At 55.6% G+C, this 24235-nt stretch overlaps 61 non-coding genes across 61 annotated transcripts; all 61 read right to left on the minus strand.

Moving 5' to 3' along the window:
- Nucleotides 1–205: 205 nt before the first annotated feature.
- On the minus strand, nt 206–277 carry trnah-gug (transfer RNA histidin (anticodon GUG)). Its single transcript has one exon. It is a non-coding gene; the product is annotated as a tRNA-His (tRNA).
- Nucleotides 278–642: 365 nt separating this feature from the next.
- Nucleotides 643–715, minus strand: trnam-cau (transfer RNA methionine (anticodon CAU)). Its single transcript has one exon. It is a non-coding gene; the product is annotated as a tRNA-Met (tRNA).
- A 172-nt stretch (nt 716–887) lies between these two features.
- On the minus strand, nt 888–960 carry trnar-acg (transfer RNA arginine (anticodon ACG)). The gene has a single exon. It is a non-coding gene; the product is annotated as a tRNA-Arg (tRNA).
- A 186-nt stretch (nt 961–1146) lies between these two features.
- trnae-uuc (transfer RNA glutamic acid (anticodon UUC)) lies at nt 1147–1218 on the minus strand. The gene has a single exon. It is a non-coding gene; the product is annotated as a tRNA-Glu (tRNA).
- Nucleotides 1219–1583: 365 nt separating this feature from the next.
- trnah-gug (transfer RNA histidin (anticodon GUG)) lies at nt 1584–1655 on the minus strand. The gene has a single exon. It is a non-coding gene; the product is annotated as a tRNA-His (tRNA).
- A 365-nt stretch (nt 1656–2020) lies between these two features.
- trnam-cau (transfer RNA methionine (anticodon CAU)) lies at nt 2021–2093 on the minus strand. The gene has a single exon. It is a non-coding gene; the product is annotated as a tRNA-Met (tRNA).
- Nucleotides 2094–2265: 172 nt separating this feature from the next.
- trnar-acg (transfer RNA arginine (anticodon ACG)) lies at nt 2266–2338 on the minus strand. Its single transcript has one exon. It is a non-coding gene; the product is annotated as a tRNA-Arg (tRNA).
- A 186-nt stretch (nt 2339–2524) lies between these two features.
- trnae-uuc (transfer RNA glutamic acid (anticodon UUC)) lies at nt 2525–2596 on the minus strand. The gene has a single exon. It is a non-coding gene; the product is annotated as a tRNA-Glu (tRNA).
- Nucleotides 2597–2961: 365 nt separating this feature from the next.
- Nucleotides 2962–3033, minus strand: trnah-gug (transfer RNA histidin (anticodon GUG)). Its single transcript has one exon. It is a non-coding gene; the product is annotated as a tRNA-His (tRNA).
- Nucleotides 3034–3398: 365 nt separating this feature from the next.
- Nucleotides 3399–3471, minus strand: trnam-cau (transfer RNA methionine (anticodon CAU)). Its single transcript has one exon. It is a non-coding gene; the product is annotated as a tRNA-Met (tRNA).
- Nucleotides 3472–3899: 428 nt separating this feature from the next.
- On the minus strand, nt 3900–3971 carry trnae-uuc (transfer RNA glutamic acid (anticodon UUC)). Its single transcript has one exon. It is a non-coding gene; the product is annotated as a tRNA-Glu (tRNA).
- Nucleotides 3972–4336: 365 nt separating this feature from the next.
- Nucleotides 4337–4408, minus strand: trnah-gug (transfer RNA histidin (anticodon GUG)). Its single transcript has one exon. It is a non-coding gene; the product is annotated as a tRNA-His (tRNA).
- A 365-nt stretch (nt 4409–4773) lies between these two features.
- trnam-cau (transfer RNA methionine (anticodon CAU)) lies at nt 4774–4846 on the minus strand. Its single transcript has one exon. It is a non-coding gene; the product is annotated as a tRNA-Met (tRNA).
- Nucleotides 4847–5274: 428 nt separating this feature from the next.
- On the minus strand, nt 5275–5346 carry trnae-uuc (transfer RNA glutamic acid (anticodon UUC)). The gene has a single exon. It is a non-coding gene; the product is annotated as a tRNA-Glu (tRNA).
- Nucleotides 5347–5711: 365 nt separating this feature from the next.
- On the minus strand, nt 5712–5783 carry trnah-gug (transfer RNA histidin (anticodon GUG)). The gene has a single exon. It is a non-coding gene; the product is annotated as a tRNA-His (tRNA).
- A 365-nt stretch (nt 5784–6148) lies between these two features.
- Nucleotides 6149–6221, minus strand: trnam-cau (transfer RNA methionine (anticodon CAU)). Its single transcript has one exon. It is a non-coding gene; the product is annotated as a tRNA-Met (tRNA).
- A 428-nt stretch (nt 6222–6649) lies between these two features.
- trnae-uuc (transfer RNA glutamic acid (anticodon UUC)) lies at nt 6650–6721 on the minus strand. Its single transcript has one exon. It is a non-coding gene; the product is annotated as a tRNA-Glu (tRNA).
- A 365-nt stretch (nt 6722–7086) lies between these two features.
- On the minus strand, nt 7087–7158 carry trnah-gug (transfer RNA histidin (anticodon GUG)). Its single transcript has one exon. It is a non-coding gene; the product is annotated as a tRNA-His (tRNA).
- Nucleotides 7159–7523: 365 nt separating this feature from the next.
- Nucleotides 7524–7596, minus strand: trnam-cau (transfer RNA methionine (anticodon CAU)). Its single transcript has one exon. It is a non-coding gene; the product is annotated as a tRNA-Met (tRNA).
- A 172-nt stretch (nt 7597–7768) lies between these two features.
- Nucleotides 7769–7841, minus strand: trnar-acg (transfer RNA arginine (anticodon ACG)). The gene has a single exon. It is a non-coding gene; the product is annotated as a tRNA-Arg (tRNA).
- Nucleotides 7842–8027: 186 nt separating this feature from the next.
- On the minus strand, nt 8028–8099 carry trnae-uuc (transfer RNA glutamic acid (anticodon UUC)). Its single transcript has one exon. It is a non-coding gene; the product is annotated as a tRNA-Glu (tRNA).
- Nucleotides 8100–8464: 365 nt separating this feature from the next.
- trnah-gug (transfer RNA histidin (anticodon GUG)) lies at nt 8465–8536 on the minus strand. Its single transcript has one exon. It is a non-coding gene; the product is annotated as a tRNA-His (tRNA).
- A 365-nt stretch (nt 8537–8901) lies between these two features.
- trnam-cau (transfer RNA methionine (anticodon CAU)) lies at nt 8902–8974 on the minus strand. The gene has a single exon. It is a non-coding gene; the product is annotated as a tRNA-Met (tRNA).
- A 172-nt stretch (nt 8975–9146) lies between these two features.
- Nucleotides 9147–9219, minus strand: trnar-acg (transfer RNA arginine (anticodon ACG)). Its single transcript has one exon. It is a non-coding gene; the product is annotated as a tRNA-Arg (tRNA).
- A 186-nt stretch (nt 9220–9405) lies between these two features.
- trnae-uuc (transfer RNA glutamic acid (anticodon UUC)) lies at nt 9406–9477 on the minus strand. The gene has a single exon. It is a non-coding gene; the product is annotated as a tRNA-Glu (tRNA).
- A 365-nt stretch (nt 9478–9842) lies between these two features.
- trnah-gug (transfer RNA histidin (anticodon GUG)) lies at nt 9843–9914 on the minus strand. Its single transcript has one exon. It is a non-coding gene; the product is annotated as a tRNA-His (tRNA).
- Nucleotides 9915–10279: 365 nt separating this feature from the next.
- On the minus strand, nt 10280–10352 carry trnam-cau (transfer RNA methionine (anticodon CAU)). Its single transcript has one exon. It is a non-coding gene; the product is annotated as a tRNA-Met (tRNA).
- Nucleotides 10353–10780: 428 nt separating this feature from the next.
- On the minus strand, nt 10781–10852 carry trnae-uuc (transfer RNA glutamic acid (anticodon UUC)). Its single transcript has one exon. It is a non-coding gene; the product is annotated as a tRNA-Glu (tRNA).
- Nucleotides 10853–11217: 365 nt separating this feature from the next.
- trnah-gug (transfer RNA histidin (anticodon GUG)) lies at nt 11218–11289 on the minus strand. Its single transcript has one exon. It is a non-coding gene; the product is annotated as a tRNA-His (tRNA).
- Nucleotides 11290–11654: 365 nt separating this feature from the next.
- On the minus strand, nt 11655–11727 carry trnam-cau (transfer RNA methionine (anticodon CAU)). The gene has a single exon. It is a non-coding gene; the product is annotated as a tRNA-Met (tRNA).
- A 172-nt stretch (nt 11728–11899) lies between these two features.
- On the minus strand, nt 11900–11972 carry trnar-acg (transfer RNA arginine (anticodon ACG)). Its single transcript has one exon. It is a non-coding gene; the product is annotated as a tRNA-Arg (tRNA).
- Nucleotides 11973–12158: 186 nt separating this feature from the next.
- Nucleotides 12159–12230, minus strand: trnae-uuc (transfer RNA glutamic acid (anticodon UUC)). The gene has a single exon. It is a non-coding gene; the product is annotated as a tRNA-Glu (tRNA).
- Nucleotides 12231–12595: 365 nt separating this feature from the next.
- On the minus strand, nt 12596–12667 carry trnah-gug (transfer RNA histidin (anticodon GUG)). The gene has a single exon. It is a non-coding gene; the product is annotated as a tRNA-His (tRNA).
- Nucleotides 12668–13032: 365 nt separating this feature from the next.
- On the minus strand, nt 13033–13105 carry trnam-cau (transfer RNA methionine (anticodon CAU)). Its single transcript has one exon. It is a non-coding gene; the product is annotated as a tRNA-Met (tRNA).
- Nucleotides 13106–13533: 428 nt separating this feature from the next.
- Nucleotides 13534–13605, minus strand: trnae-uuc (transfer RNA glutamic acid (anticodon UUC)). The gene has a single exon. It is a non-coding gene; the product is annotated as a tRNA-Glu (tRNA).
- A 365-nt stretch (nt 13606–13970) lies between these two features.
- trnah-gug (transfer RNA histidin (anticodon GUG)) lies at nt 13971–14042 on the minus strand. The gene has a single exon. It is a non-coding gene; the product is annotated as a tRNA-His (tRNA).
- A 365-nt stretch (nt 14043–14407) lies between these two features.
- On the minus strand, nt 14408–14480 carry trnam-cau (transfer RNA methionine (anticodon CAU)). Its single transcript has one exon. It is a non-coding gene; the product is annotated as a tRNA-Met (tRNA).
- Nucleotides 14481–14652: 172 nt separating this feature from the next.
- trnar-acg (transfer RNA arginine (anticodon ACG)) lies at nt 14653–14725 on the minus strand. Its single transcript has one exon. It is a non-coding gene; the product is annotated as a tRNA-Arg (tRNA).
- A 186-nt stretch (nt 14726–14911) lies between these two features.
- trnae-uuc (transfer RNA glutamic acid (anticodon UUC)) lies at nt 14912–14983 on the minus strand. Its single transcript has one exon. It is a non-coding gene; the product is annotated as a tRNA-Glu (tRNA).
- Nucleotides 14984–15785: 802 nt separating this feature from the next.
- On the minus strand, nt 15786–15858 carry trnam-cau (transfer RNA methionine (anticodon CAU)). The gene has a single exon. It is a non-coding gene; the product is annotated as a tRNA-Met (tRNA).
- A 172-nt stretch (nt 15859–16030) lies between these two features.
- Nucleotides 16031–16103, minus strand: trnar-acg (transfer RNA arginine (anticodon ACG)). The gene has a single exon. It is a non-coding gene; the product is annotated as a tRNA-Arg (tRNA).
- Nucleotides 16104–16289: 186 nt separating this feature from the next.
- Nucleotides 16290–16361, minus strand: trnae-uuc (transfer RNA glutamic acid (anticodon UUC)). Its single transcript has one exon. It is a non-coding gene; the product is annotated as a tRNA-Glu (tRNA).
- Nucleotides 16362–16726: 365 nt separating this feature from the next.
- On the minus strand, nt 16727–16798 carry trnah-gug (transfer RNA histidin (anticodon GUG)). The gene has a single exon. It is a non-coding gene; the product is annotated as a tRNA-His (tRNA).
- Nucleotides 16799–17163: 365 nt separating this feature from the next.
- On the minus strand, nt 17164–17236 carry trnam-cau (transfer RNA methionine (anticodon CAU)). The gene has a single exon. It is a non-coding gene; the product is annotated as a tRNA-Met (tRNA).
- A 428-nt stretch (nt 17237–17664) lies between these two features.
- Nucleotides 17665–17736, minus strand: trnae-uuc (transfer RNA glutamic acid (anticodon UUC)). The gene has a single exon. It is a non-coding gene; the product is annotated as a tRNA-Glu (tRNA).
- Nucleotides 17737–18101: 365 nt separating this feature from the next.
- On the minus strand, nt 18102–18173 carry trnah-gug (transfer RNA histidin (anticodon GUG)). The gene has a single exon. It is a non-coding gene; the product is annotated as a tRNA-His (tRNA).
- Nucleotides 18174–18538: 365 nt separating this feature from the next.
- trnam-cau (transfer RNA methionine (anticodon CAU)) lies at nt 18539–18611 on the minus strand. The gene has a single exon. It is a non-coding gene; the product is annotated as a tRNA-Met (tRNA).
- Nucleotides 18612–19039: 428 nt separating this feature from the next.
- Nucleotides 19040–19111, minus strand: trnae-uuc (transfer RNA glutamic acid (anticodon UUC)). Its single transcript has one exon. It is a non-coding gene; the product is annotated as a tRNA-Glu (tRNA).
- Nucleotides 19112–19476: 365 nt separating this feature from the next.
- trnah-gug (transfer RNA histidin (anticodon GUG)) lies at nt 19477–19548 on the minus strand. The gene has a single exon. It is a non-coding gene; the product is annotated as a tRNA-His (tRNA).
- A 365-nt stretch (nt 19549–19913) lies between these two features.
- trnam-cau (transfer RNA methionine (anticodon CAU)) lies at nt 19914–19986 on the minus strand. Its single transcript has one exon. It is a non-coding gene; the product is annotated as a tRNA-Met (tRNA).
- Nucleotides 19987–20158: 172 nt separating this feature from the next.
- Nucleotides 20159–20231, minus strand: trnar-acg (transfer RNA arginine (anticodon ACG)). The gene has a single exon. It is a non-coding gene; the product is annotated as a tRNA-Arg (tRNA).
- A 186-nt stretch (nt 20232–20417) lies between these two features.
- Nucleotides 20418–20489, minus strand: trnae-uuc (transfer RNA glutamic acid (anticodon UUC)). Its single transcript has one exon. It is a non-coding gene; the product is annotated as a tRNA-Glu (tRNA).
- A 365-nt stretch (nt 20490–20854) lies between these two features.
- On the minus strand, nt 20855–20926 carry trnah-gug (transfer RNA histidin (anticodon GUG)). The gene has a single exon. It is a non-coding gene; the product is annotated as a tRNA-His (tRNA).
- Nucleotides 20927–21291: 365 nt separating this feature from the next.
- trnam-cau (transfer RNA methionine (anticodon CAU)) lies at nt 21292–21364 on the minus strand. The gene has a single exon. It is a non-coding gene; the product is annotated as a tRNA-Met (tRNA).
- A 172-nt stretch (nt 21365–21536) lies between these two features.
- Nucleotides 21537–21609, minus strand: trnar-acg (transfer RNA arginine (anticodon ACG)). Its single transcript has one exon. It is a non-coding gene; the product is annotated as a tRNA-Arg (tRNA).
- A 186-nt stretch (nt 21610–21795) lies between these two features.
- Nucleotides 21796–21867, minus strand: trnae-uuc (transfer RNA glutamic acid (anticodon UUC)). The gene has a single exon. It is a non-coding gene; the product is annotated as a tRNA-Glu (tRNA).
- Nucleotides 21868–22232: 365 nt separating this feature from the next.
- trnah-gug (transfer RNA histidin (anticodon GUG)) lies at nt 22233–22304 on the minus strand. The gene has a single exon. It is a non-coding gene; the product is annotated as a tRNA-His (tRNA).
- A 365-nt stretch (nt 22305–22669) lies between these two features.
- Nucleotides 22670–22742, minus strand: trnam-cau (transfer RNA methionine (anticodon CAU)). Its single transcript has one exon. It is a non-coding gene; the product is annotated as a tRNA-Met (tRNA).
- Nucleotides 22743–23170: 428 nt separating this feature from the next.
- On the minus strand, nt 23171–23242 carry trnae-uuc (transfer RNA glutamic acid (anticodon UUC)). The gene has a single exon. It is a non-coding gene; the product is annotated as a tRNA-Glu (tRNA).
- Nucleotides 23243–23607: 365 nt separating this feature from the next.
- Nucleotides 23608–23679, minus strand: trnah-gug (transfer RNA histidin (anticodon GUG)). Its single transcript has one exon. It is a non-coding gene; the product is annotated as a tRNA-His (tRNA).
- Nucleotides 23680–24044: 365 nt separating this feature from the next.
- On the minus strand, nt 24045–24117 carry trnam-cau (transfer RNA methionine (anticodon CAU)). The gene has a single exon. It is a non-coding gene; the product is annotated as a tRNA-Met (tRNA).
- Between the last annotated feature and the right edge of the window lie 118 nt (nt 24118–24235).

A 24235-nucleotide genomic window follows, 5' to 3' on the forward strand; every position in this document is an offset into this window, starting at 1 on the left:
GAGTCCAAGGAGTCCTAATCCTGCGCGTGGACAGAAAACATCCTTGAGCTCTCCGCTCCATAAGACAGGTGCATTTCCATTTGCAGCGCTGGCTGGCCCACTCTATGTCTGCAAGAGGGCTTTGGATGAAGGCCAGGCCTGCCAGCCGCACAAAAGAGCAGCTGCTGGTCCCGAAGGCGAGCACTACCCGCTCGCAGCGAGAGCCTGCCGTGACCCGGATTCGAACCGGGGTTGCTGCGGCCACAACGCAGAGTACTAACCACTATACGATCACGGCGCGCCACCGCTCAAGCCACACCCGGCCTCCTCCCTTCCTTGGTGGAATGCTTCCCTGCTGACAAGAAGGCATTTCCTTGGCAAACAGACAGAACGCTCTTCCCTTCCCCTTTGTGGACTTGGCATTTCACATCAAACGGCAGCCATGACGGTGCGCCGTAACCATCTACCAAGACGCGAGTCTTCCGTGGCACTGGGAATTTACCGCCACCGCGGCTCGTATTCCAAATCAGAACAGATGTGCAGGGAACTCATGATCTGCACGTGGTGGCAGGGTGGTTTAGAGATTAGCTTAAGGGGCGCGTAGCAGCAAAAGGAAAGATGGCGTGAGCTGAACGGCACCCTACTAGTATTTAAAAACGGCGCTGCCCCGTGTGAGGATCGAACTCACGACCTTCAGATTATGAGACTGACGCGCTACCTACTGCGCTAACGAGGCCACCAAGGAGCTGAGATTCTCCAAAGTCAGCCCGTTGTCAGTTGCCTGTCTCAGGTTTTCGCCAACGCCCGCATTTCAGGACTGTTCTTTACAGGTTCCACACTTTCTTTGCACCCTGACTTCACAAGCGCTAAAGTGCTTATCAACCACCAAACGCACAAAGCAAAAAGTGCGAGCCAGGCAGGAGTCGAACCTAGAATCTTCTGATCCGTAGTCAGACACGTTATCCATTGCGCCACTGGCCCCTTGCTCAGGTCTCTCCGCGTGGCATTTGCTTTACGTAAGGGAGACAACGGCCACGCCTCACTTGGGGAGGGAGAAGCAGAGCGCCTCCTAAAACTTTGTCTGTACGTGACGTCCAAGCCGCGCTGCAAAAGCACCAACCCCGCTTCTGTACAGGCTCGGAACACTTCGCTCAAAGCTTAAGTCCATTCCCATACCGGGAGTCGAACCCGGGCCGCCTGGGTGAAAACCAGGAATCCTAACCGCTAGACCATATGGGAAGCTTGCACTGCCCTCGGCTGGCCACCATGACCAATTTGTTACCTTCTTCTTCTCCCGTCTCTCCCTGCTGTCCTCCTGAGGCCAACTGGAGCTTTGCACCCTTCATCCTGATGGAACAGGCGGATGCGAAAACTGCTTGAGTGCCTCTTGCCAGGCCCAGCGTCCAAGGAGTCCTAATCCTGCGCGTGGACAGAAAACATCCTTGAGCTCTCCGCTCCATAAGACAGGTGCATTTCCATTTGCAGCGCTGGCTGGCCCACTCTATGTCTGCAAGAGGGCTTTGGATGAAGGCCAGGCCTGCCAGCCGCACAAAAGAGCGGCTGCTGGTCCCGAAGGCGAGCACTACCCGCTCGCAGCGAGAGCCTGCCGTGATCCGGATTCGAACCGGGGTTGCTGCGGCCACAACGCAGAGTACTAACCACTATACTATCACGGCGCGCCACCGCTCAAGCCGCACCCGGCCTCCTCCCTTCCTTGGTGGAATGCTTCCCTGCTGACAAGAAGGCATTTCCTTGGCAAACAGACAGAACGCTCTTCCCTTCCCCTTTGTGGACTTGGCATTTCACATCAAACGGCAGCCATGACGGTGCGCCGTAACCATCTACCAAGACGCGAGTCTTCCGTGGCACTGGGAATTTACCGCCACCGCGGCTCGTATTCCAAATCAGAACAGATGTGCAGGGAACTCATGATTTGCACGTGGTGGCAGGGTGGTTTAGAGATTAGCTTAAGGGGCGCGTAGCAGCAAAAGGAAAGATGGCGTGAGCTGAACGGCACCCTACTAGTATTTAAAAACGGCGCTGCGCCGTGTGAGGATCGAACTCACGACCTTCAGATTATGAGACTGACGCGCTACCTACTGCGCTAACGAGGCCTCCAAGGAGCTGAGATTCTCCAAAGTCAGCCCGTTGTCAGTTGCCTGTCTCAGGTTTTCGCCAACGCCCGCATTTCAGGACTGTTCTTTACAGGTTCCACACTTTCTTTGCACCCTGACTTCACAAGCGCTAAAGTGCTTATCAACCACCAAACGCACAAAGCAAAAAGTGCGAGCCAGGCAGGAGTCGAACCTAGAATCTTCTGATCCGTAGTCAGACGCGTTATCCATTGCGCCACTGGCCCCTTGCTCTGGTCTCTCCGCGTGGCATTTGCTTTACGTAAGGGAGACAACGGCCACGCCTCACTTGGGGAGGGAGAAGCAGAGCGCCTCCTAAAACTTTGTCTGTACGTGACGTCCAAGCCGCGCTGCAAAAGCACCAACCCCGCTTCTGTACAGGCTCGGAACACTTCGCTCAAAGCTTAAGTCCATTCCCATACCGGGAGTCGAACCCGGGCCGCCTGGGTGAAAACCAGGAATCCTAACCGCTAGACCATATGGGAAGCTTGCACTGCCCTCGGCTGGCCACCATGACCAATTTGTTACCTTCTTCTTCTCCCGTCTCTCCCTGCTGTCCTCCTGAGGCCAACTGGAGCTTTGCACCCTTCATCCTGATGGAACAGGCGGATGCGAAAACTGCTTGAGTGCCTCTTGCCAGGCCCAGCGTCCAAGGAGTCCTAATCCTGCGCGTGGACAGAAAACATCCTTGAGCTCTCCGCTCCATAAGACAGGTGCATTTCCATTTGCAGCGCTGGCTGGCCCACTCTATGTCTGCAAGAGGGCTTTGGATGAAGGCCAGGCCTGCCAGCCGCACAAAAGAGCGGCTGCTGGTCCCGAAGGCGAGCACTACCCGCTCGCAGCGAGAGCCTGCCGTGACCCGGATTCGAACCGGGGTTGCTGCGGCCACAACGCAGAGTACTAACCACTATACTATCACGGCGCGCCACCGCTCAAGCCGCACCCGGCCTCCTCCCTTCCTTGGTGGAATGCTTCCCTGCTGACAAGAAGGCATTTCCTTGGCAAACAGACAGAACGCTCTTCCCTTCCCCTTTGTGGACTTGGCATTTCACATCAAACGGCAGCCATGACGGTGCGCCGTAACCATCTACCAAGACGCGAGTCTTCCGTGGCACTGGGAATTTACCGCCACCGCGGCTCGTATTCCAAATCAGAACAGATGTGCAGGGAACTCATGATTTGCACGTGGTGGCAGGGTGGTTTAGAGATTAGCTTAAGGGGCGCGTAGCAGCAAAAGGAAAGATGGCGTGAGCTGAACGGCACCCTACTAGTATTTAAAAACGGCGCTGCCCCGTGTGAGGATCGAACTCACGACCTTCAGATTATGAGACTGACGCGCTACCTACTGCGCTAACGAGGCCACCAAGGAGCTGAGATTCTCCAAAGTCAGCCCGTTGTCAGTTGCCTGTCTCAGGTTTTCGCCAACGCCCGCATTTCAGGACTGTTCTTTACAGGTTCCACACTTTCTTTGCACCCTGACTTCACAAGCGCTAAAGTGCTTATCAACCACCAAACGCACAAAGCAAAAAGTGCGAGCCAGCCAGGAGTCGAACCTAGAATCTTCTGATCCGTAGTCAGACGGATACATTGCGCCACTGGCCCCTTGCTCTGGTCTCTCCGCGTGGCATTTGCTTTACGTAAGGGAGACAACGGCCACGCCTCACTTGGGGAGGGAGAAGCAGAGCGCCTCCTAAAACTTTGTCTGTACGCGACGTCCAAGCCGCGCTGCAAAAGCACCAACCCCGCTTCTGTACAGGCTCGGAACACTTCGCTCAAAGCTTAAGTCCATTCCCATACCGGGAGTCGAACCCAGGCCGCCTGGGTGAAAACCAGGAATCCTAACCGCTAGACCATATGGGAAGCTTGCACTGCCCTCGGCTGGCCACCATGACCAATTTGTTACCTTCTTCTTCTCCCGTCTCTCCCTGCTGTCCTCCTGAGGCCAACTGGAGCTTTGCACCCTTCATCCTGATGGAACAGGCGGATGCGAAAACTGCTTGAGTGCCTCTTGCCAGGCCCAGCGTCCAAGGAGTCCTAATCCTGCGCGTGGACAGAAAACATCCTTGAGCTCTCCGCTCCATAAGACAGGTGCATTTCCATTTGCAGCGCTGGCTGGCCCACTCTATGTCTGCAAGAGGGCTTTGGATGAAGGCCAGGCCTGCCAGCCGCACAAAAGAGCGGCTGCTGGTCCCGAAGGCGAGCACTACCCGCTCGCAGCGAGAGCCTGCCGTGACCCGGATTCGAACCGGGGTTGCTGCGGCCACAACGCAGAGTACTAACCACTATACTATCACGGCGCGCCACCGCTCAAGCCGCACCCGGCCTCCTCCCTTCCTTGGTGGAATGCTTCCCTGCTGACAAGAAGGCATTTCCTTGGCAAACAGACAGAACGCTCTTCCCTTCCCCTTTGTGGACTTGGCATTTCACATCAAACGGCAGCCATGACGGTGCGCCGTAACCATCTACCAAGACGCGAGTCTTCCGTGGCACTGGGAATTTACCGCCACCGCGGCTCGTATTCCAAATCAGAACAGATGTGCAGGGAACTCATGATTTGCACGTGGTGGCAGGGTGGTTTAGAGATTAGCTTAAGGGGCGCGTAGCAGCAAAAGGAAAGATGGCGTGAGCTGAACGGCACCCTACTAGTATTTAAAAACGGCGCTGCCCCGTGTGAGGATCGAACTCACGACCTTCAGATTATGAGACTGACGCGCTACCTACTGCGCTAACGAGGCCACCAAGGAGCTGAGATTCTCCAAAGTCAGCCCGTTGTCAGTTGCCTGTCTCAGGTTTTCGCCAACGCCCGCATTTCAGGACTGTTCTTTACAGGTTCCACACTTTCTTTGCACCCTGACTTCACAAGCGCTAAAGTGCTTATCAACCACCAAACGCACAAAGCAAAAAGTGCGAGCCAGCCAGGAGTCGAACCTAGAATCTTCTGATCCGTAGTCAGACGGATACATTGCGCCACTGGCCCCTTGCTCTGGTCTCTCCGCGTGGCATTTGCTTTACGTAAGGGAGACAACGGCCACGCCTCACTTGGGGAGGGAGAAGCAGAGCGCCTCCTAAAACTTTGTCTGTACGCGACGTCCAAGCCGCGCTGCAAAAGCACCAACCCCGCTTCTGTACAGGCTCGGAACACTTCGCTCAAAGCTTAAGTCCATTCCCATACCGGGAGTCGAACCCAGGCCGCCTGGGTGAAAACCAGGAATCCTAACCGCTAGACCATATGGGAAGCTTGCACTGCCCTCGGCTGGCCACCATGACCAATTTGTTACCTTCTTCTTCTCCCGTCTCTCCCTGCTGTCCTCCTGAGGCCAACTGGAGCTTTGCACCCTTCATCCTGATGGAACAGGCGGATGCGAAAACTGCTTGAGTGCCTCTTGCCAGGCCCAGCGTCCAAGGAGTCCTAATCCTGCGCGTGGACAGAAAACATCCTTGAGCTCTCCGCTCCATAAGACAGGTGCATTTCCATTTGCAGCGCTGGCTGGCCCACTCTATGTCTGCAAGAGGGCTTTGGATGAAGGCCAGGCCTGCCAGCCGCACAAAAGAGCGGCTGCTGGTCCCGAAGGCGAGCACTACCCGCTCGCAGCGAGAGCCTGCCGTGACCCGGATTCGAACCGGGGTTGCTGCGGCCACAACGCAGAGTACTAACCACTATACGATCACGGCGCGCCACCGCTCAAGCCGCACCCGGCCTCCTCCCTTCCTTGGTGGAATGCTTCCCTGCTGACAAGAAGGCATTTCCTTGGCAAACAGACAGAACGCTCTTCCCTTCCCCTTTGTGGACTTGGCATTTCACATCAAACGGCAGCCATGACGGTGCGCCGTAACCATCTACCAAGACGCGAGTCTTCCGTGGCACTGGGAATTTACCGCCACCGCGGCTCGTATTCCAAATCAGAACAGATGTGCAGGGAACTCATGATTTGCACGTGGTGGCAGGGTGGTTTAGAGATTAGCTTAAGGGGCGCGTAGCAGCAAAAGGAAAGATGGCGTGAGCTGAACGGCACCCTACTAGTATTTAAAAACGGCGCTGCCCCGTGTGAGGATCGAACTCACGACCTTCAGATTATGAGACTGACGCGCTACCTACTGCGCTAACGAGGCCACCAAGGAGCTGAGATTCTCCAAAGTCAGCCCGTTGTCAGTTGCCTGTCTCAGGTTTTCGCCAACGCCCGCATTTCAGGACTGTTCTTTACAGGTTCCACACTTTCTTTGCACCCTGACTTCACAAGCGCTAAAGTGCTTATCAACCACCAAACGCACAAAGCAAAAAGTGCGAGCCAGCCAGGAGTCGAACCTAGAATCTTCTGATCCGTAGTCAGACGGATACATTGCGCCACTGGCCCCTTGCTCTGGTCTCTCCGCGTGGCATTTGCTTTACGTAAGGGAGACAACGGCCACGCCTCACTTGGGGAGGGAGAAGCAGAGCGCCTCCTAAAACTTTGTCTGTACGCGACGTCCAAGCCGCACTGCAAAAGCACCCACCCCGCTTCTGTACAGACTCGAAACACTTCGCTCAAAGCTTAAGTCCATTCCCATACCGGGAGTCGAACCCGGGCCACCTGGGTGAAAACCAGGAATCCTAACCGCTAGACCATATGGGAAGCTTGCACTGCCCTTGGCTGGCTACCATGACCAATTTGTTACCTTCTTCTTCTCCCGTCTCTCCCTGCTGTCCTCCTGAGGCCAACTGGAGCTTTGCACCCTTCATCCTGATGGAACAGGCGGATGCGAAAACTGCTTGAGTGCCTCTTGCCAGGCCCAGCGTCCAAGGAGTCCTAATCCTGCGCGTGGACAGAAAACATCCTTGAGCTCTCCGCTCCATAAGACAGGTGCATTTCCATTTGCAGCGCTGGCTGGCCCACTCTATGTCTGCAAGAGGGCTTTGGATGAAGGCCAGGCCTGCCAGCCGCACAAAAGAGCGGCTGCTGGTCCCGAAGGCGAGCACTACCCGCTCGCAAAGAAAGCCTGCCGTGACCCGGATTTGAACCGGGGTTGCTGCGGCCACAACGCAGAGTACTAACCACTATACGATCACGGCGCGCCACCGCTCAAGCCGCACCCGGCCTCCTCCCTTCCTTGGTGGAATGCTTCCCTGCTGACAAGAAGGCATTTCCTTGGCAAACAGACAGAACGCTCTTCCCTTCCCCTTTGTGGACTTGGCATTTCACATCAAACGGCAGCCATGACGGTGCGCCGTAACCATCTACCAAGACGCGAGTCTTCCGTGGCACTGGGAATTTACCGCCACCGCGGCTCGTATTCCAAATCAGAACAGATGTGCAGGGAACTCATGATTTGCACGTGGTGGCAGGGTGGTTTAGAGATTAGCTTAAGGGGCGCGTAGCAGCAAAAGGAAAGATGGCGTGAGCTGAACGGCACCCTACTAGTATTTAAAAACGGCGCTGCCCCGTGTGAGGATCGAACTCACGACCTTCAGATTATGAGACTGACGCGCTACCTACTGCGCTAACGAGGCCACCAAGGAGCTGAGATTCTCCAAAGTCAGCCCGTTGTCAGTTGCCTGTCTCAGGTTTTCGCCAACGCCCGCATTTCAGGACTGTTCTTTACAGGTTCCACACTTTCTTTGCACCCTGACTTCACAAGCGCTAAAGTGCTTATCAACCACCAAACGCACAAAGCAAAAAGTGCGAGCCAGCCAGGAGTCGAACCTAGAATCTTCTGATCCGTAGTCAGACGCGTTATCCATTGCGCCACTGGCCCCTTGCTCTGGTCTCTCCGCGTGGCATTTGCTTTACGTAAGGGAGACAACGGCCACGCCTCACTTGGGGAGGGAGAAGCAGAGCGCCTCCTAAAACTTTGTCTGTACGTGACGTCCAAGCCGCGCTGCAAAAGCACCAACCCCGCTTCTGTACAGGCTCGGAACACTTCGCTCAAAGCTTAAGTCCATTCCCATACCGGGAGTCGAACCCAGGCCGCCTGGGTGAAAACCAGGAATCCTAACCGCTAGACCATATGGGAAGCTTGCACTGCCCTCGGCTGGCCACCATGACCAATTTGTTACCTTCTTCTTCTCCCGTCTCTCCCTGCTGTCCTCCTGAGGCCAACTGGAGCTTTGCACCCTTCATCCTGATGGAACAGGCGGATGCGAAAACTGCTTGAGTGCCTCTTGCCAGGCCCAGCGTCCAAGGAGTCCTAATCCTGCGCGTGGACAGAAAACATCCTTGAGCTCTCCGCTCCATAAGACAGGTGCATTTCCATTTGCAGCGCTGGCTGGCCCACTCTATGTCTGCAAGAGGGCTTTGGATGAAGGCCAGGCCTGCCAGCCGCACAAAAGAGCGGCTGCTGGTCCCGAAGGCGAGCACTACCCGCTCGCAGCGAGAGCCTGCCGTGACCCGGATTCGAACCGGGGTTGCTGCGGCCACAACGCAGAGTACTAACCACTATACGATCACGGCGCGCCACCGCTCAAGCCGCACCCGGCCTCCTCCCTTCCTTGGTGGAATGCTTCCCTGCTGACAAGAAGGCATTTCCTTGGCAAACAGACAGAACGCTCTTCCCTTCCCCTTTGTGGACTTGGCATTTCACATCAAACGGCAGCCATGACGGTGCGCCGTAACCATCTACCAAGACGCGAGTCTTCCGTGGCACTGGGAATTTACCGCCACCGCGGCTCGTATTCCAAATCAGAACAGATGTGCAGGGAACTCATGATTTGCACGTGGTGGCAGGGTGGTTTAGAGATTAGCTTAAGGGGCGCGTAGCAGCAAAAGGAAAGATGGCGTGAGCTGAACGGCACCCTACTAGTATTTAAAAACGGCGCTGCCCCGTGTGAGGATCGAACTCACGACCTTCAGATTATGAGACTGACGCGCTACCTACTGCGCTAACGAGGCCACCAAGGAGCTGAGATTCTCCAAAGTCAGCCCGTTGTCAGTTGCCTGTCTCAGGTTTTCGCCAACGCCCGCATTTCAGGACTGTTCTTTACAGGTTCCACACTTTCTTTGCACCCTGACTTCACAAGCGCTAAAGTGCTTATCAACCACCAAACGCACAAAGCAAAAAGTGCGAGCCAGCCAGGAGTCGAACCTAGAATCTTCTGATCCGTAGTCAGACGCGTTATCCATTGCGCCACTGGCCCCTTGCTCTGGTCTCTCCGCGTGGCATTTGCTTTACGTAAGGGAGACAACGGCCACGCCTCACTTGGGGAGGGAGAAGCAGAGCGCCTCCTAAAACTTTGTCTGTACGTGACGTCCAAGCCGCGCTGCAAAAGCACCAACCCCGCTTCTGTACAGGCTCGGAACACTTCGCTCAAAGCTTAAGTCCATTCCCATACCGGGAGTCGAACCCAGGCCGCCTGGGTGAAAACCAGGAATCCTAACCGCTAGACCATATGGGAAGCTTGCACTGCCCTCGGCTGGCCACCATGACCAATTTGTTACCTTCTTCTTCTCCCGTCTCTCCCTGCTGTCCTCCTGAGGCCAACTGGAGCTTTGCACCCTTCATCCTGATGGAACAGGCGGATGCGAAAACTGCTTGAGTGCCTCTTGCCAGGCCCAGCGTCCAAGGAGTCCTAATCCTGCGCGTGGACAGAAAACATCCTTGAGCTCTCCGCTCCATAAGACAGGTGCATTTCCATTTGCAGCGCTGGCTGGCCCACTCTATGTCTGCAAGAGGGCTTTGGATGAAGGCCAGGCCTGCCAGCCGCACAAAAGAGCGGCTGCTGGTCCCGAAGGCGAGCACTACCCGCTCGCAGCGAGAGCCTGCCGTGACCCGGATTCGAACCGGGGTTGCTGCGGCCACAACGCAGAGTACTAACCACTATACGATCACGGCGCGCCACCGCTCAAGCCGCACCCGGCCTCCTCCCTTCCTTGGTGGAATGCTTCCCTGCTGACAAGAAGGCATTTCCTTGGCAAACAGACAGAACGCTCTTCCCTTCCCCTTTGTGGACTTGGCATTTCACATCAAACGGCAGCCATGACGGTGCGCCGTAACCATCTACCAAGACGCGAGTCTTCCGTGGCACTGGGAATTTACCGCCACCGCGGCTCGTATTCCAAATCAGAACAGATGTGCAGGGAACTCATGATTTGCACGTGGTGGCAGGGTGGTTTAGAGATTAGCTTAAGGGGCGCGTAGCAGCAAAAGGAAAGATGGCGTGAGCTGAACGGCACCCTACTAGTATTTAAAAACGGCGCTGCCCCGTGTGAGGATCGAACTCACGACCTTCAGATTATGAGACTGACGCGCTACCTACTGCGCTAACGAGGCCACCAAGGAGCTGAGATTCTCCAAAGTCAGCCCGTTGTCAGTTGCCTGTCTCAGGTTTTCGCCAACGCCCGCATTTCAGGACTGTTCTTTACAGGTTCCACACTTTCTTTGCACCCTGACTTCACAAGCGCTAAAGTGCTTATCAACCACCAAACGCACAAAGCAAAAAGTGCGAGCCAGCCAGGAGTCGAACCTAGAATCTTCTGATCCGTAGTCAGACGGATACATTGCGCCACTGGCCCCTTGCTCTGGTCTCTCCGCGTGGCATTTGCTTTACGTAAGGGAGACAACGGCCACGCCTCACTTGGGGAGGGAGAAGCAGAGCGCCTCCTAAAACTTTGTCTGTACGCGACGTCCAAGCCGCACTGCAAAAGCACCCACCCCGCTTCTGTACAGACTCGAAACACTTCGCTCAAAGCTTAAGTCCATTCCCACACCGGGAGTCGAACCCGGGCCACCTGGGTGAAAACCAGGAATCCTAACCGCTAGACCATATGGGAAGCTTGCACTGCCCTTGGCTGGCTACCATGACCAATTTGTTACCTTCTTCTTCTCCCGTCTCTCCCTGCTGTCCTCCTGAGGCCAACTGGAGCTTTGCACCCTTCATCCTGATGGAACAGGCGGATGCGAAAACTGCTTGAGTGCCTCTTGCCAGGCCCAGCGTCCAAGGAGTCCTAATCCTGCGCGTGGACAGAAAACATCCTTGAGCTCTCCGCTCCATAAGACAGGTGCATTTCCATTTGCAGCGCTGGCTGGCCCACTCTATGTCTGCAAGAGGGCTTTGGATGAAGGCCAGGCCTGCCAGCCGCACAAAAGAGCGGCTGCTGGTCCCGAAGGCGAGCACTACCCGCTCGCAAAGAAAGCCTGCCGTGACCCGGATTCGAACCGGGGTTGCTGCGGCCACAACGCAGAGTACTAACCACTATACGATCACGGCGCGCCACCGCTCAAGCCGCACCCGGCCTCCTCCCTTCCTTGGTGGAATGCTTCCCTGCTGACAAGAAGGCATTTCCTTGGCAAACAGACAGAACGCTCTTCCCTTCCCCTTTGTGGACTTGGCATTTCACATCAAACGGCAGCCATGACGGTGCGCCGTAACCATCTACCAAGACGCGAGTCTTCCGTGGCACTGGGAATTTACCGCCACCGCGGCTCGTATTCCAAATCAGAACAGATGTGCAGGGAACTCATGATTTGCACGTGGTGGCAGGGTGGTTTAGAGATTAGCTTAAGGGGCGCGTAGCAGCAAAAGGAAAGATGGCGTGAGCTGAACGGCACCCTACTAGTATTTAAAAACGGCGCTGCCCCGTGTGAGGATCGAACTCACGACCTTCAGATTATGAGACTGACGCGCTACCTACTGCGCTAACGAGGCCACCAAGGAGCTGAGATTCTCCAAAGTCAGCCCGTTGTCAGTTGCCTGTCTCAGGTTTTCGCCAACGCCCGCATTTCAGGACTGTTCTTTACAGGTTCCACACTTTCTTTGCACCCTGACTTCACAAGCGCTAAAGTGCTTATCAACCACCAAACGCACAAAGCAAAAAGTGCGAGCCAGCCAGGAGTCGAACCTAGAATCTTCTGATCCGTAGTCAGACGCGTTATCCATTGCGCCACTGGCCCCTTGCTCTGGTCTCTCCGCGTGGCATTTGCTTTACGTAAGGGAGACAACGGCCACGCCTCACTTGGGGAGGGAGAAGCAGAGCGCCTCCTAAAACTTTGTCTGTACGTGACGTCCAAGCCGCGCTGCAAAAGCACCAACCCCGCTTCTGTACAGGCTCGGAACACTTCGCTCAAAGCTTAAGTCCATTCCCATACCGGGAGTCGAACCCAGGCCGCCTGGGTGAAAACCAGGAATCCTAACCGCTAGACCATATGGGAAGCTTGCACTGCCCTCGGCTGGCCACCATGACCAATTTGTTACCTTCTTCTTCTCCCGTCTCTCCCTGCTGTCCTCCTGAGGCCAACTGGAGCTTTGCACCCTTCATCCTGATGGAACAGGCGGATGCGAAAACTGCTTGAGTGCCTCTTGCCAGGCCCAGCGTCCAAGGAGTCCTAATCCTGCGCGTGGACAGAAAACATCCTTGAGCTCTCCGCTCCATAAGACAGGTGCATTTCCATTTGCAGCGCTGGCTGGCCCACTCTATGTCTGCAAGAGGGCTTTGGATGAAGGCCAGGCCTGCCAGCCGCACAAAAGAGCGGCTGCTGGTCCCGAAGGCGAGCACTACCCGCTCGCAGCGAGAGCCTGCCGTGACCCGGATTCGAACCGGGGTTGCTGCGGCCACAACGCAGAGTACTAACCACTATACGATCACGGCGCGCCACCGCTCAAGCCGCACCCGGCCTCCTCCCTTCCTTGGTGGAATGCTTCCCTGCTGACAAGAAGGCATTTCCTTGGCAAACAGACAGAACGCTCTTCCCTTCCCCTTTGTGGACTTGGCATTTCACATCAAACGGCAGCCATGACGGTGCGCCGTAACCATCTACCAAGACGCGAGTCTTCCGTGGCACTGGGAATTTACCGCCACCGCGGCTCGTATTCCAAATCAGAACAGATGTGCAGGGAACTCATGATTTGCACGTGGTGGCAGGGTGGTTTAGAGATTAGCTTAAGGGGCGCGTAGCAGCAAAAGGAAAGATGGCGTGAGCTGAACGGCACCCTACTAGTATTTAAAAACGGCGCTGCCCCGTGTGAGGATCGAACTCACGACCTTCAGATTATGAGACTGACGCGCTACCTACTGCGCTAACGAGGCCACCAAGGAGCTGAGATTCTCCAAAGTCAGCCCGTTGTCAGTTGCCTGTCTCAGGTTTTCGCCAACGCCCGCATTTCAGGACTGTTCTTTACAGGTTCCACACTTTCTTTGCACCCTGACTTCACAAGCGCTAAAGTGCTTATCAACCACCAAACGCACAAAGCAAAAAGTGCGAGCCAGCCAGGAGTCGAACCTAGAATCTTCTGATCCGTAGTCAGACGGATACATTGCGCCACTGGCCCCTTGCTCTGGTCTCTCCGCGTGGCATTTGCTTTACGTAAGGGAGACAACGGCCACGCCTCACTTGGGGAGGGAGAAGCAGAGCGCCTCCTAAAACTTTGTCTGTACGCGACGTCCAAGCCGCACTGCAAAAGCACCCACCCCGCTTCTGTACAGACTCGAAACACTTCGCTCAAAGCTTAAGTCCATTCCCACACCGGGAGTCGAACCCGGGCCACCTGGGTGAAAACCAGGAATCCTAACCGCTAGACCATATGGGAAGCTTGCACTGCCCTTGGCTGGCTACCATGACCAATTTGTTACCTTCTTCTTCTCCCGTCTCTCCCTGCTGTCCTCCTGAGGCCAACTGGAGCTTTGCACCCTTCATCCTGATGGAACAGGCGGATGCGAAAACTGCTTGAGTGCCTCTTGCCAGGCCCAGCGTCCAAGGAGTCCTAATCCTGCGCGTGGACAGAAAACATCCTTGAGCTCTCCGCTCCATAAGACAGGTGCATTTCCATTTGCAGCGCTGGCTGGCCCACTCTATGTCTGCAAGAGGGCTTTGGATGAAGGCCAGGCCTGCCAGCCGCACAAAAGAGCGGCTGCTGGTCCCGAAGGCGAGCACTACCCGCTCGCAAAGAAAGCCTGCCGTGACCCGGATTTGAACCGGGGTTGCTGCGGCCACAACGCAGAGTACTAACCACTATACGATCACGGCGCGCCACCGCTCAAGCCGCACCCGGCCTCCTCCCTTCCTTGGTGGAATGCTTCCCTGCTGACAAGAAGGCATTTCCTTGGCAAACAGACAGAACGCTCTTCCCTTCCCCTTTGTGGACTTGGCATTTCACATCAAACGGCAGCCATGACGGTGCGCCGTAACCATCTACCAAGACGCGAGTCTTCCGTGGCACTGGGAATTTACCGCCACCGCGGCTCGTATTCCAAATCAGAACAGATGTGCAGGGAACTCATGATTTGCACGTGGTGGCAGGGTGGTTTAGAGATTAGCTTAAGAGGCGCGTAGCAGCAAAAGGAAAGATGGCGTGAGCTGAACGGCACCCTACTAGTATTTAAAAACGGCGCTGCCCCGTGTGAGGATCGAACTCACGACCTTCAGATTATGAGACTGACGCGCTACCTACTGCGCTAACGAGGCCACCAAGGAGCTGAGATTCTCCAAAGTCAGCCCGTTGTCAGTTGCCTGTCTCAGGTTTTCGCCAACGCCCGCATTTCAGGACTGTTCTTTACAGGTTCCACACTTTCTTTGCACCCTGACTTCACAAGCGCTAAAGTGCTTATCAACCACCAAACGCACAAAGCAAAAAGTGCGAGCCAGCCAGGAGTCGAACCTAGAATCTTCTGATCCGTAGTCAGACGCGTTATCCATTGCGCCACTGGCCCCTTGCTCTGGTCTCTCCGCGTGGCATTTGCTTTACGTAAGGGAGACAACGGCCACGCCTCACTTGGGGAGGGAGAAGCAGAGCGCCTCCTAAAACTTTGTCTGTACGTGACGTCCAAGCCGCGCTGCAAAAGCACCAACCCCGCTTCTGTACAGGCTCGGAACACTTCGCTCAAAGCTTAAGTCCATTCCCATACCGGGAGTCGAACCCAGGCCGCCTGGGTGAAAACCAGGAATCCTAACCGCTAGACCATATGGGAAGCTTGCACTGCCCTCGGCTGGCCACCATGACCAATTTGTTACCTTCTTCTTCTCCCGTCTCTCCCTGCTGTCCTCCTGAGGCCAACTGGAGCTTTGCACCCTTCATCCTGATGGAACAGGCGGATGCGAAAACTGCTTGAGTGCCTCTTGCCAGGCCCAGCGTCCAAGGAGTCCTAATCCTGCGCGTGGACAGAAAACATCCTTGAGCTCTCCGCTCCATAAGACAGGTGCATTTCCATTTGCAGCGCTGGCTGGCCCACTCTATGTCTGCAAGAGGGCTTTGGATGAAGGCCAGGCCTGCCAGCCGCACAAAAGAGCGGCTGCTGGTCCCGAAGGCGAGCACTACCCGCTCGCAGCGAGAGCCTGCCGTGACCCGGATTCGAACCGGCGTTGCTGCGGCCACAACGCAGAGTACTAACCACTATACGATCACGGCGCGCCACCGCTCAAGCCGCACCCGGCCTCCTCCCTTCCTTGGTGGAATGCTTCCCTGCTGACAAGAAGGCATTTCCTTGGCAAACAGACAGAACGCTCTTCCCTTCCCCTTTGTGGACTTGGCATTTCACATCAAACGGCAGCCATGACGGTGCGCCGTAACCATCTACCAAGACGCGAGTCTTCCGTGGCACTGGGAATTTACCGCCACCGCGGCTCGTATTCCAAATCAGAACAGATGTGCAGGGAACTCATGATTTGCACGTGGTGGCAGGGTGGTTTAGAGATTAGCTTAAGGGGCGCGTAGCAGCAAAAGGAAAGATGGCGTGAGCTGAACGGCACCCTACTAGTATTTAAAAACGGCGCTGCCCCGTGTGAGGATCGAACTCACGACCTTCAGATTATGAGACTGACGCGCTACCTACTGCGCTAACGAGGCCACCAAGGAGCTGAGATTCTCCAAAGTCAGCCCGTTGTCAGTTGCCTGTCTCAGGTTTTCGCCAACGCCCGCATTTCAGGACTGTTCTTTACAGGTTCCACACTTTCTTTGCACCCTGACTTCACAAGCGCTAAAGTGCTTATCAACCACCAAACGCACAAAGCAAAAAGTGCGAGCCAGCCAGGAGTCGAACCTAGAATCTTCTGATCCGTAGTCAGACGCGTTATCCATTGCGCCACTGGCCCCTTGCTCTGGTCTCTCCGCGTGGCATTTGCTTTACGTAAGGGAGACAACGGCCACGCCTCACTTGGGGAGGGAGAAGCAGAGCGCCTCCTAAAACTTTGTCTGTACGTGACGTCCAAGCCGCGCTGCAAAAGCACCAACCCCGCTTCTGTACAGGCTCGGAACACTTCGCTCAAAGCTTAAGTCCATTCCCATACCGGGAGTCGAACCCAGGCCGCCTGGGTGAAAACCAGGAATCCTAACCGCTAGACCATATGGGAAGCTTGCACTGCCCTCGGCTGGCCACCATGACCAATTTGTTACCTTCTTCTTCTCCCGTCTCTCCCTGCTGTCCTCCTGAGGCCAACTGGAGCTTTGCACCCTTCATCCTGATGGAACAGGCGGATGCGAAAACTGCTTGAGTGCCTCTTGCCAGGCCCAGCGTCCAAGGAGTCCTAATCCTGCGCGTGGACAGAAAACATCCTTGAGCTCTCCGCTCCATAAGACAGGTGCATTTCCATTTGCAGCGCTGGCTGGCCCACTCTATGTCTGCAAGAGGGCTTTGGATGAAGGCCAGGCCTGCCAGCCGCACAAAAGAGCGGCTGCTGGTCCCGAAGGCGAGCACTACCCGCTCGCAGCGAGAGCCTGCCGTGACCCGGATTCGAACCGGGGTTGCTGCGGCCACAACGCAGAGTACTAACCACTATACGATCACGGCGCGCCACCGCTCAAGCCGCACCCGGCCTCCTCCCTTCCTTGGTGGAATGCTTCCCTGCTGACAAGAAGGCATTTCCTTGGCAAACAGACAGAACGCTCTTCCCTTCCCCTTTGTGGACTTGGCATTTCACATCAAACGGCAGCCATGACGGTGCGCCGTAACCATCTACCAAGACGCGAGTCTTCCGTGGCACTGGGAATTTACCGCCACCGCGGCTCGTATTCCAAATCAGAACAGATGTGCAGGGAACTCATGATTTGCACGTGGTGGCAGGGTGGTTTAGAGATTAGCTTAAGGGGCGCGTAGCAGCAAAAGGAAAGATGGCGTGAGCTGAACGGCACCCTACTAGTATTTAAAAACGGCGCTGCCCCGTGTGAGGATCGAACTCACGACCTTCAGATTATGAGACTGACGCGCTACCTACTGCGCTAACGAGGCCACCAAGGAGCTGAGATTCTCCAAAGTCAGCCCGTTGTCAGTTGCCTGTCTCAGGTTTTCGCCAACGCCCGCATTTCAGGACTGTTCTTTACAGGTTCCACACTTTCTTTGCACCCTGACTTCACAAGCGCTAAAGTGCTTATCAACCACCAAACGCACAAAGCAAAAAGTGCGAGCCAGCCAGGAGTCGAACCTAGAATCTTCTGATCCGTAGTCAGACGGATACATTGCGCCACTGGCCCCTTGCTCTGGTCTCTCCGCGTGGCATTTGCTTTACGTAAGGGAGACAACGGCCACGCCTCACTTGGGGAGGGAGAAGCAGAGCGCCTCCTAAAACTTTGTCTGTACGCGACGTCCAAGCCGCACTGCAAAAGCACCCACCCCGCTTCTGTACAGACTCGAAACACTTCGCTCAAAGCTTAAGTCCATTCCCACACCGGGAGTCGAACCCGGGCCACCTGGGTGAAAACCAGGAATCCTAACCGCTAGACCATATGGGAAGCTTGCACTGCCCTTGGCTGGCTACCATGACCAATTTGTTACCTTCTTCTTCTCCCGTCTCTCCCTGCTGTCCTCCTGAGGCCAACTGGAGCTTTGCACCCTTCATCCTGATGGAACAGGCGGATGCGAAAACTGCTTGAGTGCCTCTTGCCAGGCCCAGCGTCCAAGGAGTCCTAATCCTGCGCGTGGACAGAAAACATCCTTGAGCTCTCCGCTCCATAAGACAGGTGCATTTCCATTTGCAGCGCTGGCTGGCCCACTCTATGTCTGCAAGAGGGCTTTGGATGAAGGCCAGGCCTGCCAGCCGCACAAAAGAGCGGCTGCTGGTCCCGAAGGCGAGCACTACCCGCTCGCAAAGAAAGCCTGCCGTGACCCGGATTCGAACCGGGGTTGCTGCGGCCACAACGCAGAGTACTAACCACTATACGATCACGGCGCGCCACCGCTCAAGCCGCACCCGGCCTCCTCCCTTCCTTGGTGGAATGCTTCCCTGCTGACAAGAAGGCATTTCCTTGGCAAACAGACAGAACGCTCTTCCCTTCCCCTTTGTGGACTTGGCATTTCACATCAAACGGCAGCCATGACGGTGCGCCGTAACCATCTACCAAGACGCGAGTCTTCCGTGGCACTGGGAATTTACCGCCACCGCGGCTCGTATTCCAAATCAGAACAGATGTGCAGGGAACTCATGATTTGCACGTGGTGGCAGGGTGGTTTAGAGATTAGCTTAAGGGGCGCGTAGCAGCAAAAGGAAAGATGGCGTGAGCTGAACGGCACCCTACTAGTATTTAAAAACGGCGCTGCCCCGTGTGAGGATCGAACTCACGACCTTCAGATTATGAGACTGACGCGCTACCTACTGCGCTAACGAGGCCACCAAGGAGCTGAGATTCTCCAAAGTCAGCCCGTTGTCAGTTGCCTGTCTCAGGTTTTCGCCAACGCCCGCATTTCAGGACTGTTCTTTACAGGTTCCACACTTTCTTTGCACCCTGACTTCACAAGCGCTAAAGTGCTTATCAACCACCAAACGCACAAAGCAAAAAATGCGAGCCAGCCAGGAGTCGAACCTAGAATCTTCTGATCCGTAGTCAGACGGATACATTGCGCCACTGGCCCCTTGCTCTGGTCTCTCCGCGTGGCATTTGCTTTACGTAAGGGAGACAACGGCCACGCCTCACTTGGGGAGGGAGAAGCAGAGCGCCTCCTAAAACTTTGTCTGTACGCGACGTCCAAGCCGCACTGCAAAAGCACCCACCCCGCTTCTGTACAGACTCGAAACACTTCGCTCAAAGCTTAAGTCCATTCCCACACCGGGAGTCGAACCCGGGCCACCTGGGTGAAAACCAGGAATCCTAACCGCTAGACCATATGGGAAGCTTGCACTGCCCTTGGCTGGCTACCATGACCAATTTGTTACCTTCTTCTTCTCCCGTCTCTCCCTGCTGTCCTCCTGAGGCCAACTGGAGCTTTGCACCCTTCATCCTGATGGAACAGGCGGATGCGAAAACTGCTTGAGTGCCTCTTGCCAGGCCCAGCGTCCAAGGAGTCCTAATCCTGCGCGTGGACAGAAAACATCCTTGAGCTCTCCGCTCCATAAGACAGGTGCATTTCCATTTGCAGCGCTGGCTGGCCCACTCTATGTCTGCAAGAGGGCTTTGGATGAAGGCCAGGCCTGCCAGCCGCACAAAAGAGCGGCTGCTGGTCCCGAAGGCGAGCACTACCCGCTCGCAGCGAGAGCCTGCCGTGACCCGGATTCGAACCGGGGTTGCTGCGGCCACAACGCAGAGTACTAACCACTATACGATCACGGCGCGCCACCGCTCAAGCCGCACCCGGCCTCCTCCCTTCCTTGGTGGAATGCTTCCCTGCTGACAAGAAGGCATTTCCTTGGCAAACAGACAGAACGCTCTTCCCTTCCCCTTTGTGGACTTGGCATTTCACATCAAACGGCAGCCATGACGGTGCGCCGTAACCATCTACCAAGACGCGAGTCTTCCGTGGCACTGGGAATTTACCGCCACCGCGGCTCGTATTCCAAATCAGAACAGATGTGCAGGGAACTCATGATTTGCACGTGGTGGCAGGGTGGTTTAGAGATTAGCTTAAGGGGCGCGTAGCAGCAAAAGGAAAGATGGCGTGAGCTGAACGGCACCCTACTAGTATTTAAAAACGGCGCTGCCCCGTGTGAGGATCGAACTCACGACCTTCAGATTATGAGACTGACGCGCTACCTACTGCGCTAACGAGGCCACCAAGGAGCTGAGATTCTCCAAAGTCAGCCCGTTGTCAGTTGCCTGTCTCAGGTTTTCGCCAACGCCCGCATTTCAGGACTGTTCTTTACAGGTTCCACACTTTCTTTGCACCCTGACTTCACAAGCGCTAAAGTGCTTATCAACCACCAAACGCACAAAGCAAAAAGTGCGAGCCAGCCAGGAGTCGAACCTAGAATCTTCTGATCCGTAGTCAGACGCGTTATCCATTGCGCCACTGGCCCCTTGCTCTGGTCTCTCCGCGTGGCATTTGCTTTACGTAAGGGAGACAACGGCCACGCCTCACTTGGGGAGGGAGAAGCAGAGCGCCTCCTAAAACTTTGTCTGTACGTGACGTCCAAGCCGCGCTGCAAAAGCACCAACCCCGCTTCTGTACAGGCTCGGAACACTTCGCTCAAAGCTTAAGTCCATTCCCATACCGGGAGTCGAACCCAGGCCGCCTGGGTGAAAACCAGGAATCCTAACCGCTAGACCATATGGGAAGCTTGCACTGCCCTCGGCTGGCCACCATGACCAATTTGTTACCTTCTTCTTCTCCCGTCTCTCCCTGCTGTCCTCCTGAGGCCAACTGGAGCTTTGCACCCTTCATCCTGATGGAACAGGCGGATGCGAAAACTGCTTGAGTGCCTCTTGCCAGGCCCAGCGTCCAAGGAGTCCTAATCCTGCGCGTGGACAGAAAACATCCTTGAGCTCTCCGCTCCATAAGACAGGTGCATTTCCATTTGCAGCGCTGGCTGGCCCACTCTATGTCTGCAAGAGGGCTTTGGATGAAGGCCAGGCCTGCCAGCCGCACAAAAGAGCGGCTGCTGGTCCCGAAGGCAAGCACTACCCGCTCGCAGCGAGAGCCTGCCGTGACCCGGATTCGAACCGGGGTTGCTGCGGCCACAACGCAGAGTACTAACCACTATACGATCACGGCGCGCCACCGCTCAAGCCGCACCCGGCCTCCTCCCTTCCTTGGTGGAATGCTTCCCTGCTGACAAGAAGGCATTTCCTTGGCAAACAGACAGAACGCTCTTCCCTTCCCCTTTGTGGACTTGGCATTTCACATCAAACGGCAGCCATGACGGTGCGCCGTAACCATCTACCAAGACGCGAGTCTTCCGTGGCACTGGGAATTTACCGCCACCGCGGCTCGTATTCCAAATCAGAACAGATGTGCAGGGAACTCATGATTTGCACGTGGTGGCAGGGTGGTTTAGAGATTAGCTTAAGGGGCGCGTAGCAGCAAAAGGAAAGATGGCGTGAGCTGAACGGCACCCTACTAGTATTTAAAAACGGCGCTGCCCCGTGTGAGGATCGAACTCACGACCTTCAGATTATGAGACTGACGCGCTACCTACTGCGCTAACGAGGCCACCAAGGAGCTGAGATTCTCCAAAGTCAGCCCGTTGTCAGTTGCCTGTCTCAGGTTTTCGCCAACGCCCGCATTTCAGGACTGTTCTTTACAGGTTCCACACTTTCTTTGCACCCTGACTTCACAAGCGCTAAAGTGCTTATCAACCACCAAACGCACAAAGCAAAAAGTGCGAGCCAGCCAGGAGTCGAACCTAGAATCTTCTGATCCGTAGTCAGACGCGTTATCCATTGCGCCACTGGCCCCTTGCTCTGGTCTCTCCGCGTGGCATTTGCTTTACGTAAGGGAGACAACGGCCACGCCTCACTTGGGGAGGGAGAAGCAGAGCGCCTCCTAAAACTTTGTCTGTACGTGACGTCCAAGCCGCGCTGCAAAAGCACCAATCCAGCTTCTGTACAGGCTCGGAACACTTCGCTCAAAGCTTAAGTCCATTCCCATACCGGGAGTCGAACCCAGGCCGCCTGGGTGAAAACCAGGAATCCTAACCGCTAGACCATATGGGAAGCTTGCACTTCCCTCGGCTGGCCACCATGACCAATTTGTTACCTTCTTCTTCTCCCGTCTCTCCCTGCTGTCCTCCTGAGGCCAACTGGAGCTTTGCACCCTTCATCCTGATGGAACAGGCGGATGCGAAAACTGCTTGATTGCCTCTTGCCAGGCCCAGCGTCCAAGGAGTCCTAATCCTGCGCGTGGACAGAAAACATCCTTGAGCTCTCCGCTCCATAAGACAGGTGCATTTCCATTTGCAGCGCTGGCTGGCCCACTCTATGTCTGCAAGAGGGCTTTGGATGAAGGCCAGGCCTGCCAGCCGCACAAAAGAGCGGCTGCTGGTCCCGAAGGCGAGCACTACCCGCTCGCAGTGAGAGCCTGCCGTGACCCGGATTCGAACCGGGGTTGCTGCGGCCACAACGCAGAGTACTAACCACTATACGATCACGGCGCGCCACCGCTCAAGCCGCACCTGGCCTCCTCCCTTCCTTGGTGGAATGCTTCCCTGCTGACAAGAAGGCATTTCCTTGGCAAACAGACAGAACGCTCTTCCCTTCCCCTTTGTGGACTTGGCATTTCACATCAAACGGCAGCCATGACGGTGCGCCGTAACCATCTACCAAGACGCGAGTCTTCCGTGGCACTGGGAATTTACCGCCACCGCGGCTCGTATTCCAAATCAGAACAGATGTGCAGGGAACTCATGATTTGCACGTGGTGGCAGGGTGGTTTAGAGATTAGCTTAAGGGGCGCGTAGCAGCAAAAGGAAAGATGGCGTGAGCTGAACGGCACCCTACTAGTATTTAAAAACGGCGCTGCCCCGTGTGAGGATCGAACTCACGACCTTCAGATTATGAGACTGACGCGCTACCTACTGCGCTAACGAGGCCACCAAGGAGCTGAGATTCTCCAAAGTCAGCCCGTTGTCAGTTGCCTGTCTCAGGTTTTCGCCAACGCCCGCATTTCAGGACTGTTCTTTACAGGTTCCACACTTTCTTTGCACCCTGACTTCACAAGCGCTAAAGTGCTTATCAACCACCAAACGCACAAAGCAAAAAGTGCGAGCCAGCCAGGAGTCGAACCTAGAATCTTCTGATCCGTAGTCAGACGGATACATTGCGCCACTGGCCCCTTGCTCTGGTCTCTCCGCGTGGCATTTGCTTTACGTAAGGGAGACAACGGCCACGCCTCACTTGGGGAGGGAGAAGCAGAGCGCCTCCTAAAACTTTGTCTGTACGCGACGTCCAAGCCGCACTGCAAAAGCACCCACCCCGCTTCTGTACAGACTCGAAACACTTCGCTCAAAGCTTAAGTCCATTCCCATACCGGGAGTCGAACCCGGGCCACCTGGGTGAAAACCAGAAATCCTAACCGCTAGACCATATGGGAAGCTTGCACTGCCCTTGGCTGGCTACCATGACCAATTTGTTACCTTCTTCTTCTCCCGTCTCTCCCTGCTGTCCTCCTGAGGCCAACTGGAGCTTTGCACCCTTCATCCTGATGGAACAGGCGGATGCGAAAACTGCTTGAGTGCCTCTTGCCAGGCCCAGCGTCCAAGGAGTCCTAATCCTGCGCGTGGACAGAAAACATCCTTGAGCTCTCCGCTCCATAAGACAGGTGCATTTCCATTTGCAGCGCTGGCTGGCCCACTCTATGTCTGCAAGAGGGCTTTGGATGAAGGCCAGGCCTGCCAGCCGCACAAAAGAGCGGCTGCTGGTCCCGAAGGCGAGCACTACCCGCTCGCAAAGAAAGCCTGCCGTGACCCGGATTTGAACCGGGGTTGCTGCGGCCACAACGCAGAGTACTAACCACTATACGATCACGGCGCGCCACCGCTCAAGCCGCACCCGGCCTCCTCCCTTCCTTGGTGGAATGCTTCCCTGCTGACAAGAAGGCATTTCCTTGGCAAACAGACAGAACGCTCTTCCCTTCCCCTTTGTGGACTTGGCATTTCACATCAAACGGCAGCCATGACGGTGCGCCGTAACCATCTACCAAGACGCGAGTCTTCCGTGGCACTGGGAATTTACCGCCACCGCGGCTCGTATTCCAAATCAGAACAGATGTGCAGGGAACTCATGATTTGCACGTGGTGGCAGGGTGGTTTAGAGATTAGCTTAAGGGGCGCGTAGCAGCAAAAGGAAAGATGGCGTGAGCTGAACGGCACCCTACTAGTATTTAAAAACGGCGCTGCCCCGTGTGAGGATCGAACTCACGACCTTCAGATTATGAGACTGACGCGCTACCTACTGCGCTAACGAGGCCACCAAGGAGCTGAGATTCTCCAAAGTCAGCCCGTTGTCAGTTGCCTGTCTCAGGTTTTCGCCAACGCCCGCATTTCAGGACTGTTCTTTACAGGTTCCACACTTTCTTTGCACCCTG

This window comes from Hoplias malabaricus, chromosome 7 (assembly GCF_029633855.1).
Source record: "Hoplias malabaricus isolate fHopMal1 chromosome 7, fHopMal1.hap1, whole genome shotgun sequence".
NCBI lineage: Eukaryota > Metazoa > Chordata > Actinopteri > Characiformes > Erythrinidae > Hoplias > Hoplias malabaricus.